At 37.0% G+C, this 10,531-nt stretch overlaps 1 long non-coding RNA gene across 1 annotated transcript; it reads left to right on the top strand.

The window, feature by feature from the left end:
- Window positions 1-276: 276 nt before the first annotated feature.
- Window positions 277-10,281, top strand: LOC145684957 (uncharacterized). Its single transcript, XR_014131434.1, has 3 exons — window positions 277-489; window positions 5,865-6,003; window positions 10,135-10,281. It is a non-coding gene; the product is annotated as an uncharacterized LOC145684957 (long non-coding RNA).
- Window positions 10,282-10,531: the final 250 nt, after the last annotated feature.

Below are 10,531 nucleotides of genomic sequence, written 5' to 3' on the forward strand. Positions count from 1 at the left end.
ATATATATATATATATATATATATATATATATATATATATATATAACGAAGATATTGACATATTTTACAGCCTCACTGAAATTTAAAAAAAAAAGTAGTCAGGGAGAGCTTACTTGTCAGGTTTTTATTTTTTAATTTAATTTATTTTTATTTATTTATTTTTGCTTTGTTATGTTCCCTAGTTAATTAATGTTTGGGTTACTGAAAATTAAAACCTTTTTAGTATTATTGTTATGTCATCACTTTGGAACCAAAACGTTAGATTTTTTTCTTGTGTTTTCATATAGGAAGTTGGTGAGTTTGTGCCTTAGCACTGGTTTGGTTTCTAGAACGTAATTGAAGGTCATGTTGAGTTGAGTCTTGGTGGGTTTGAGTTCGTGAAGTGTCAGGCACTGCTTGTGCCCCTGTCTTCTGTTTGTGATGTTTCCTGGCTTTGGGCTGTGACGTATTTATGTTGAGGAGTACCAACGAAGGCCGCGTGATATACAGGTAGCTACAACACAGCTTCAACAGTTAACGAGTGCCATGTCTTTGAATTTCAGCTTTCGTTACGGCGTGATAATGCAGTATAGTGCTAGATTGAAATTCTATGGGTGGTAAAAACGGTATGGTAAGAAATACAACGTAATTGTTATTAGTTTAATTAGTGTTTCTTCATAGTATTGTTTCACTATTTCTAGAAGGAATTAAGTATTAACGAAGTAATGAATAAGCAAAAGAACACATTGATTGACGTTTACTATTTCTCATACTCCATTGAGAATGTTTTGATCCTCAGTTGCGCAAACATCCAGTGTGCGTTTATTTTCTTTCTTTTTTGGGGGGTTTACACTGCCTCACAGATGAGCTCTTTCGTGGCTAAGTGGTTAATGAACACGCCTTTGGCGTGGGACACCCGGGTTCGATTCCCGGCCGGGGGCCGCGGTGGCTCAGTGGTAGAGCGTTCACCTCTGGTGCTTGGGGTCCCGGATTCGATCCTAGCCCCGCCAAGTGAACCTTGTGGTGGACAAACACCGTGTGCGTGGGTTTTCTCGGGGTTCTCCCATTTCCTCCCACTTACTTCATTCCACCATTTAATTCATTGCTCATCATCAGCGTCTCCCTTAGCCTAACTGGCATAACTGTGGGACGTAAAACTCAAAGGTTTCATTTCATTTTTTCTTAATCTCTTGCACCGACCGACCGATCTCGATCAAATTTCCAACGTAGATGCGCTTCTGGCCTGGGAGTGTTTTTAGCTATTTACTTTGACAGTAGAACTTAGGGGAGGGGGAGGAGGGGGACAGAAAAAATAAATGACTTAATTTACTTTGAAGTGTAAAAGTGCGAGCGTTTTCTTCTCTCTCTCTCTCTCTCTCTGTCTCTCTCTCTCTCTCTTCACTCCTCCAGTCTCCTCTCACTTTTAGGGCCGCGGTGGCTCAGTGGTAGAGCGTTCACCTCTGGTGCTTGGGGTCACGGATTCGATCCTAGCCCCGCCAAGTGAACCTTGTGGTGGACAAACACCGTGTGCGTGGGTTTTCTCGGGGTTCTCCCATTTCCTCCCACTTACTTCATTCCACCATTTCATTCATTTCTCATAATCACCGTCTCCTTTAGCCTAACCGGCATAACCGTGGGACGTAAAACTCAAAGATTTCATTTCATTTTTTCCTCTCACTTTGATTTCATGATTTCGCACTCTGATGAAAAGTATTAAATACCGCCAGGAAAAGTACTAATATATAACCTCTCTTTTAGGCGCCCCTCCAACCACGCGCCCGGGACACGTGCTTTGCTTGCTTGCCCATAGCTGCGGCTCTGTGAGCTACATAAGTAACATACAATGCTTACGTAATACTTTGGGTCATAAGCAGTGGCGGCGATTGGACGTTAAAAGTGGGGGGGCAAGACATGATCTGAATATTTGTATATCAATGTTAATATACAAACTTCCCTGGTTGAAACTATATACATTAATAGGTCATTTGAGAAAAGTGGGGGGGCAACTGCCCCCCTTTGCCACCCCTAATCGCCGCCCATGGTCATAAGTACTATTAAGAAAGGAAGAATTGCATTTTTTTAACTTTGGGAAAGGAGCTACTATGGGATTAAAGTTAAGGTAGGAAAGGCAACACATTCCAGTCTATGCTTTCACCCAGCAGACATATTGTTTGGAACCAAAAAAATGTGACTTTTGGAATCTTGTACTTAGGTTCACAGCGGAAGCGACGAAATAACTTGAATCATCCATTGTAGCTCTCCCCGCAACCAGTTTCTAAAATGTTGGCAATAAGTTTGCGAAACGAGAGGTGACGACTCCAATTTTGGGTGAAAAGTCGCTATAAGAAATAATCGAGAAATTCATTGTCTATAAGCATTGTAAAAGTTGTAGATGTAAACTAAACAATATGTTCTACTCACTGGCGCAAATCCCGGGGGGGGGGATGACGGATACATGTCCCCTCCAATCTTGGAACTGAGGGGGACTTCTCCCAAATAATCCGATTTGAAATGTGTTTTTTGGGAGAAATTTGATGATTTTTGTCCGATTGCTACAAAGGAACGTGAGATGTCCCCCAGAATAAGCCTCAAATCTGCAGCCTCCTAACGCTAAAGACAACTCTGATCCTCCACAACATTGTTTTTCAACTTCATAAGTATTTTGGACATCGCCAAAAAAAGTATGGTAACGGTCTTACCCTCCCCCCCCCCCCCAATGTTGAAGACAGATTTGCGCCGCTGGTTCTATTCACATCTTTGTAAACAGGGCGCAACCAATCCTTTAATTCAGGGATCATTTCAGGTTGTTTCGGGTACTTTTGTTCATGTTGTGGTCAAAATAGTTCCGAAATAATTAACACTACAGTACTTACGTTAAGCAATTTTTTGTAAAAGAAAAAGTGCAGAATAATTAAAAGACCCCAGAGGACAAATATAACAAACACCTTCTTCGCCTTTTTTCACGCATCTATAGCTAATCTTGTTGCTATCGGTAATGATGTATTACGTGTGTCTCTCAACGGAAACTCTGCGAACTAAAGGACATCAAGTTTGTAGTTATTCTTCGTTAGAGGGCAAGGGTAACATAACAATGCAGGATTGTGGAGTAGTGAGTACGCTGTATTTCCAAACTCTTCATCACTTGCGCTGATTAAAACAAACAAACAGAAAAAAATAACGTAAAAACTGTTTTGAACTAATAATGCTTCTCTACAGATGAACATTTTGTTTGCAGCAAAAAGTCGCTAAATGTGTAAGTAGGTAAATCGTTATTTAAAAATCACCCAAAAAAGTCTCCAATCGGAATTTTTTTTTTTTGTCGTTATCGTAGGGCGACCATACGTCCCGTTTTGACCGGGACAGTCCCGTTTTAGGGGCGTGTCGCGGCCGTCCCGTCAGTAGATGGAAAAAAGTAGTATTCGTTCCGTTTTATGTAAATGAAAGAAGTAAATAACAAACCCAGTATCTTTACTCCTTTTAAAAGTATTAATAATAACAAAGCGGCAAAAATTGAACTGAAAATCCCTATATTAAAAATACTCTATAGTTCGCAGTACTGCTCGAAAGGCAGCAGAGGTTTTAGCAGTTGGTTGTGTGTTAAACAAACTTCAACGTGTCTTTCCTTTTTCATAAGTACCTGCTCTGTAACGAAGAGAGAGAGGGGGAACTCTGATATCAAGGCACTGATAAGAACAAAGGTAGATCTAAAAGTCTAGTGTTGCAAGAACCTGTCCCGTTTTTAACTGAAAATTTTATGGTCACCCTGCGCTATCGTTGAGGTCGAATTCCCCTTATTTAGCGACTTTACCCAAAATTGGCAACATTGACCCCCACCGAACAACACCCCGTCATCTTGAGCCTAGCCAGCATAATAGTGGGACGTAAAACTTAAAGATTTCATTTCGAACAACACTCCCAGAAACCTACTGTTATACTATTCTCAAACCACCCTTTCGTACAGTTCTCCCTATTCGAAAAAAAAAAAAATTGTAAATAGCAGTGTTCATACATAAATATGGAACTCAATTTCCCTGAATTTTGCAGGTTTTCCAGGTATTAATTTTGCAATTTCCAGGTCTAGTGGAAGAAACTAATAGTACGAGAACACATAAATTTTAAGAATACTATATTTATATATTGGAGAATGGCCACCCTTCTCCCCAATGAACGATTGCAATTAAATATTGAGTCACAAGAAAATAAATAATTAAAATAAATAAAATTTAAGTTGAAAAATATTAAGTTGAGAAGCCTACTAAGGGAATTATATAATACTTTTGTTCCATACTTGAATACATTCAAAATATACAAAAAAATATTGGCTTGGGGAAGAAAAAAGGGCCCGCGAGATTTTAACTGATTCTTGTAGTACTCGACGACAGAAATAGATTACTGAAAGAATTTTCAAAATCGGCGCAGGCAAGCATGAAGAAAATTGCATTTTCATGTACCGGTTCAAAATGGGAAGAAAAAAGGGCCCGCGAGATTTTAACTGATTCTTGTAGTACTCGTCGAGAGAAATCGACTAGTGAAGGAATTTTCAAAATCGGCGCAGGCAAGCATGAAAAAAAATCGCACTTTCATGTACCGGTTCAAAATGGGGAAGAATAAAGGGCCCGCGAGATTTTAACTGGTTCTTGTAGTACTCAACGGGAGAAATCGATTAGTGAAGGAATTTTCAAAATCGGCGCAGGCAAACATGGAGTAAATGGCATTTTCATGTACCGGTTCAAAATGGGGAAGGAACAAGGTCCCGCGAGTTTGAACCGCTACGATGTATGTTTACGAATGTGCCCGTCTTCTCAAATTTAGTTAATTACTGTGACACTGAAACATGTGACACAGAGTCACATTGTGGATGACTCTGCAATCGGCAACCACTGCACATATACTCCTCCCGCCCCACAGTTTGATTATTTCGATCCATTCCTCACGTGCTAACGGCATGGTTCAACATCTGCAAGAAAGAGGTAAATGTAACGTTCAATTGGCAATAGCTTTTCACCAAATTAAGCTGCATGAAATCTGATTGCATATTTGACATACTGAGAAAATTCTAGCCCGTGGCCATATGTATCACATATCCCACCAGTTCATAAAAATTTTGAACACAAAATTACGGTCGTCCGTGTGACGTACTCCCAAAAGGCCTAATGTGTATCACCCACCTCACATTCAATGAAACCACATCCGTGTAGAATTAAGAAAGGAACCTCTTATGATGTATACAGGATGTCTCAAACGTTCCCTGACATAGGGTAACTCTGTTATTATCAGAGTTACGACAAAATGTAAGAGGAAAAACATCTCGAAATATGACGTTTTCAATCTAAAGTGAACACTTTTTTAAAAAATCGGACAAGATGAATGTGCTGTATACTCTTTATGCACCCAATTTTAAATGAAAATGCAACGTTGTCATTTACCTGGACCCACGACATAAGTGAATGAAGTTACTGTTTGAAACGGGGGCTGGCCATCGACATGTTAGCGTAAAAGACAGTAACTTCACTCACTTCTGTTGTGGGTCCAGGTAAATGGCAACGTTGCATTTTCATTTCACATTGGGCGCATAGAGAGTGTACAGCGCAAACGGGTCATCCGATTTTAAAAATTCCTTCACTTTAGATTGAAAACATCATAATTGGATATGCTTTTCCCTCCTACATTCTGTTGTAACTCTGATAATAACAGAGTTACCCTATGTCAGGGGACTTTTGAGACACCCTGTATACCTTATTTAATGTATGTTTGATGTCACTATAACTGTAGTATAATTTAGTTTGTTTAAATTTACAATTTAATACAAGTAGATTCGGATTTACATGCGTAGGATTTTGTATGCATCTAACTAATGAATTCTTTTATTTTTATGCTTAACTTAGTGACTTGGCTTTGGACTGCAACTGATTATTGTAACCCATTATTGCTTGAGAAGAAACAAGATATCCGAATCTTCATTTGGAGAAATCAAAGGTCTATTGGAAAGCTGGGGATTACAATCATTAATTTCTACATTTCAAGGTGCGTAGTAAATTATATATTGTGTTTATTGTTAAATTACTATTATTGGGTTTAGAATCAATGAAGCACTTCATGATATTTTATGGGGATCAAGATGGGTGCCGGATAGATAAGTATTTGAGCGTCAGGCTCTTATTTCTTTTCAATTTAATATTTAATCAATGATTATTTTTCTCCCTCATTATTCCACCAAATCGTATTCCAAGATCATATATCCATTTTTGTTCGATATATCCATATTTTTGATCTCTTTCATATTCCTATATTTTCGATTTTTGATATTGTTTATATTTCGATATTGCTGTATTTTTCGATATTTCGAACAAGTTTCGATAGTTTGTCGACATCGATTATCTATATCTAAATTCGGATATCCCAAAGCCCTATCGAGCACCCTCCGAAATGAAGTTTTTGGCTATGGACCTGATTAGGGATGCGCACGAGACAAGACGAGACAATTTTTGTTACGAAATTCGAGGCAAGATAGAGCTTTTCCAATAGAAACGGATCCAGTTTTCGAGACGAGACAACTTTCGCGGCACCTTTTCGAGAGGAGACAACCTCAAATCTTTTCTCTTGCGCATCCCTAGACTTGATCATGAGTTATCAAAAAAAAAAAAATGTTAATGAGAAATAACATGTAAATACAATATAGGTAGCTAAAACATTTTTGTTTTCATTCTTCAGTAATGCATTGTTATTAATCTCAGGGGGGCGGTGGCTCAGTGGTAGAGCGTTCACCTCCGGTGCTTGGGGTCCCTGGTTCGATCCCAACTCGCGCCGTGTGGACTTTGTGGTGGACAAACACCTTGCTCGTGGGTTTTCTCGGGGTTCTCCCGTTTCCTCCCACTTTGTTCATTCCACCATTTCACTCATTTCTCATTATCACCGTCTCCTTATCCTAACCGGCATAACCGTGGGACGTTAAACTTAAAGATTTCATTTTTTATTAATCTCAGCATTTTATAGTGTATTCTTAAGCTTAAGGTGATGTATAATTAAAGTTTGAATTCAGTTAACTTATTTTGTTTCTCAGATTGTTTTTAAAATGTATGTACAATTGTTTATGTTCATTCTCGAGAGTTTAAAGTGACGTATAGTTATTAAACATAGTATTTAATATTGTACTCTTAACGTGGAAGTGATATACAGTTAACTTTTGAATTCAGTAAACATTTTTCTTTCTGAAATTGCTTTAAAAAGTATGTAAAAACGTTTTTATTTTCTTTCTTGAGTGCTAAAAGTGATGCAAAGTTATTAAGCTTACTACTTTATATTGTATTCTCAACCCTAAACTGATACACAGTGCGTTTTTGAATAAATTGTCAAGTTATTTTAGTGATGAACACTGGTAGAAAATCCTGACTACTACTGGAACATTTTGATTTTAAGGTGACGACTACTGGTGCAAGGATTTTAAAATATTGTTTTTCCTTCAAGGGCTACTCCTTTTTGAATTCTGACTACATGGTCACTATAGGAAGGATCAGTGAGTCTTTCCAACTATGGTACAGCTCCGACAGAGTCACGATGCTCAGAGAAGAGACAAAATAGTATGTTTTCAAACTTAAAGTGAGAACCACTGGCGTTTTTACCTTGCTATGCAAAAGTAAGTGAGTACTCCAATGGGGTTCCAATGCGGTACCTAATTTCTGCATTTTAGATATATGGAAATACATGTCTCTAAAATGTAAAGAACTGATTTTTTTTTAGGGGGGGGGAATAAACTATAGGTATGTGGGGCTTGCATACTTGACGCTACAATTCGGAAATTGAATTAAAATATGACTAACGGCTATCAAGATGTTGTCAAATAAAGGGAGGACCAACACAGTTAAGGGGTTTTCGTGTTAGATGCTAAAATTTCCGAAATCGGTCATGGAAAGTTAATAAACACCAGTAGCAATTTCATCTTAAAGTAATTAGATATCTTCATGGGGTGTTAGAACATCATGGAGTCTACCAAAATTAAATTTTAAAAGCTTTTGAAAATATAATCTGACATTTGTAAACAGTATTTGAAATATGTATTTACCCAAAACTTCCAGCTAGTACATCTAACATCTGGAGAAACACTGTGAAATAAAAGCTTGAAATTTCGGAAACAATTATTGGTCGCAACAAAATTAAATAAGATGGTACTTCTATGGGTTAAATCAGTACCTCAGTACAATTTCGATCGAAAGATTAGTTCAGTCCTAGGTTTTCTTCAGGCAATTCCAATGGTTCATCGAGCTGTACAAAAGAATGAAAATTCGCTGTCAATATCTAAGATAGTAACCAAGATAAAAGGAATTATATATTTTATGGCGTAAAAATAGAGATCTTTATATATTTGTACTTTTGGGTCTTTCCTATAAGAAAAAAAAAATCAGAAAACTACTGTATATACCTTAATAGACAATTCAATGGGCGGGGACACAGTAGCTTAGTGGTAGGGTGTTTAACTAATCTTTTTTTTTGCAGAAACTATTGGAGTATTCACTTAACCCGTAGAGATACGATCATACTTAACTCCCTATTTAATTTTAAAATTAAATAAAAGGAAATATTTCAGTGTAGCGACCCACGATTATGCATTTTAGTCTCAGGGAGATTATGATTAAAGCAAGTGAATGTTGTTGACAGAATTGATGGAATGCAAAGGTGGGAGGAGAGTACCCCGAGAAAACCCACGAATACGATGTCCACTACAAACTGACTTGGCCGTGGATCGAACCAAGAACCCAATACACCAGAGGTAAGCACTCTACCACTAAGCCACTGTGCCCCCGCCCATTTAATTGTCTATTAAGGTATATACGGTTGTTTTCTGAAATTTCTTCTTCTTACAGCAAATACTCAAAAGTACAAATCCATGTGGGTCTCTATTTTTACGACGTCATAAAATACATAATTCCTTATATCTCGCTTGCTATATTAGATATTGACAAAAAATGTTCACTTTATTTCAGAGCCCGATGAACGCTTGGAATTGTCCAAAGAAAATTTAGAGCTGAATTAATCTTTCGATCGAAATTGTACTGACGAGTCTGAGGTTCTCACTTAACCCATATAAGTACCATCTTATTTAACTTTTGTTAGGATCAATAATTGTTTTCTGAAATTTCAAGATCTAATACGCTTTTATTGTATGGTGTCTCTCTAGCTGCTAGATGTACTAGCTGGAACTTTTAGGTAAATACATATTTCTAATACTCTTTACAAATGTCAAAATATATTTTACAAAACTTTTAAAATTTAATCTTGGTAGACCCCATGATGTTCTTAAACTCCATGGAAATACCTAATTATTTTAAGATGAAATTGCTACTGATGCTTATTAACTTTACATGACCGGTTTCGGAAATTTTACCACCTAACACGAAAACCCCATAACTATATGGATCCTCCCTTTATTTGACAATATCTTGATAGTCATATTTTAATTAATTTTCTAAATTGTACTGTCTAATATGCAAGCTCCACGTACCTATGGTGTCGCTTTTTATTTCACCATATTTCGGTAACTGTTAGGCGTACCGACTTGCGGTTTCGGTAAACACACACCTCTAACGTTCTTTAAAACGTTATTAAGACATATTTTAGAATATTTAGAAATGAGAGTTCTGGGAATATCATGGTACCCGAAAACCCCCATCAGGGCGTGTGTGTAGTGTATTTAATTGAAACTACTTTTGAGGTTGTTGTAAGCCCTCGTAATTACGTTTCCGAAACTGCACCATCTAGTACGCAAACTCCACAGTTCTGTAGTGTCGCTCTTTATTTTCCCATATCTCGATATCCATAAGGCTTACCGAGTTGAGGTTTTCGGTAAACAGATGTCAGTTCCTTACATTTTAGAGACATATATTTTCATATATCTAAAAAATACAGACATTAGGTACCCCATGATAGCCCGAACACCATTGAGGTACCCACTTACTTTTGAATGGTAATACATTTTGAGTTGTTGTTCAGCATCAATAAACACTTCATAGTTTTTCTACGTGCAACCCAAAAGTCCATACCTGACCGAACATATTTTGTCCATTTAATCTCAAAAATGTTAAGATACTTTGTATTGTTAAGTACAACCAAATTAAGCACACTGAATATAACATTTTAAATATTTTCTGATTTTTGTTGCAGGTATTTCGTGCATCAAACCAGAATTCTGCTTGAAAGACAGTCAAAAGAAGCAGTGTAGGTTGTGGCTAAAAGTACGCCCTTTCTGAAGACAGACTCAGTTGTACTTACATTATTTTGTACGAATATATAACCCTAATAAAGATACTGTACTACAAATTATTTCTTTCTTCCATAAATTATAATAAAATATTATCTCTGTTTAAAGAAAATGATTTGTTAATGTTAAGTCATTTTAATTATTTTTCTCTGTAATAAGAACATTATCCCTAGCAATATTTTTTATCTTTGTGCTATTGCGATTGGATGAAGTAAAATTCTATACGAAGCACTATTATTTCAGACATGCATTAATAACTAATGTATTGTTCTGTATGTAAGACAATGTGTATACTGAACA

Source organism: Thermobia domestica, chromosome 5 (assembly GCF_964235325.1).
Source record: "Thermobia domestica chromosome 5, izTheDome1.hap1.1, whole genome shotgun sequence".
Lineage (NCBI taxonomy): Eukaryota > Metazoa > Arthropoda > Insecta > Zygentoma > Lepismatidae > Thermobia > Thermobia domestica.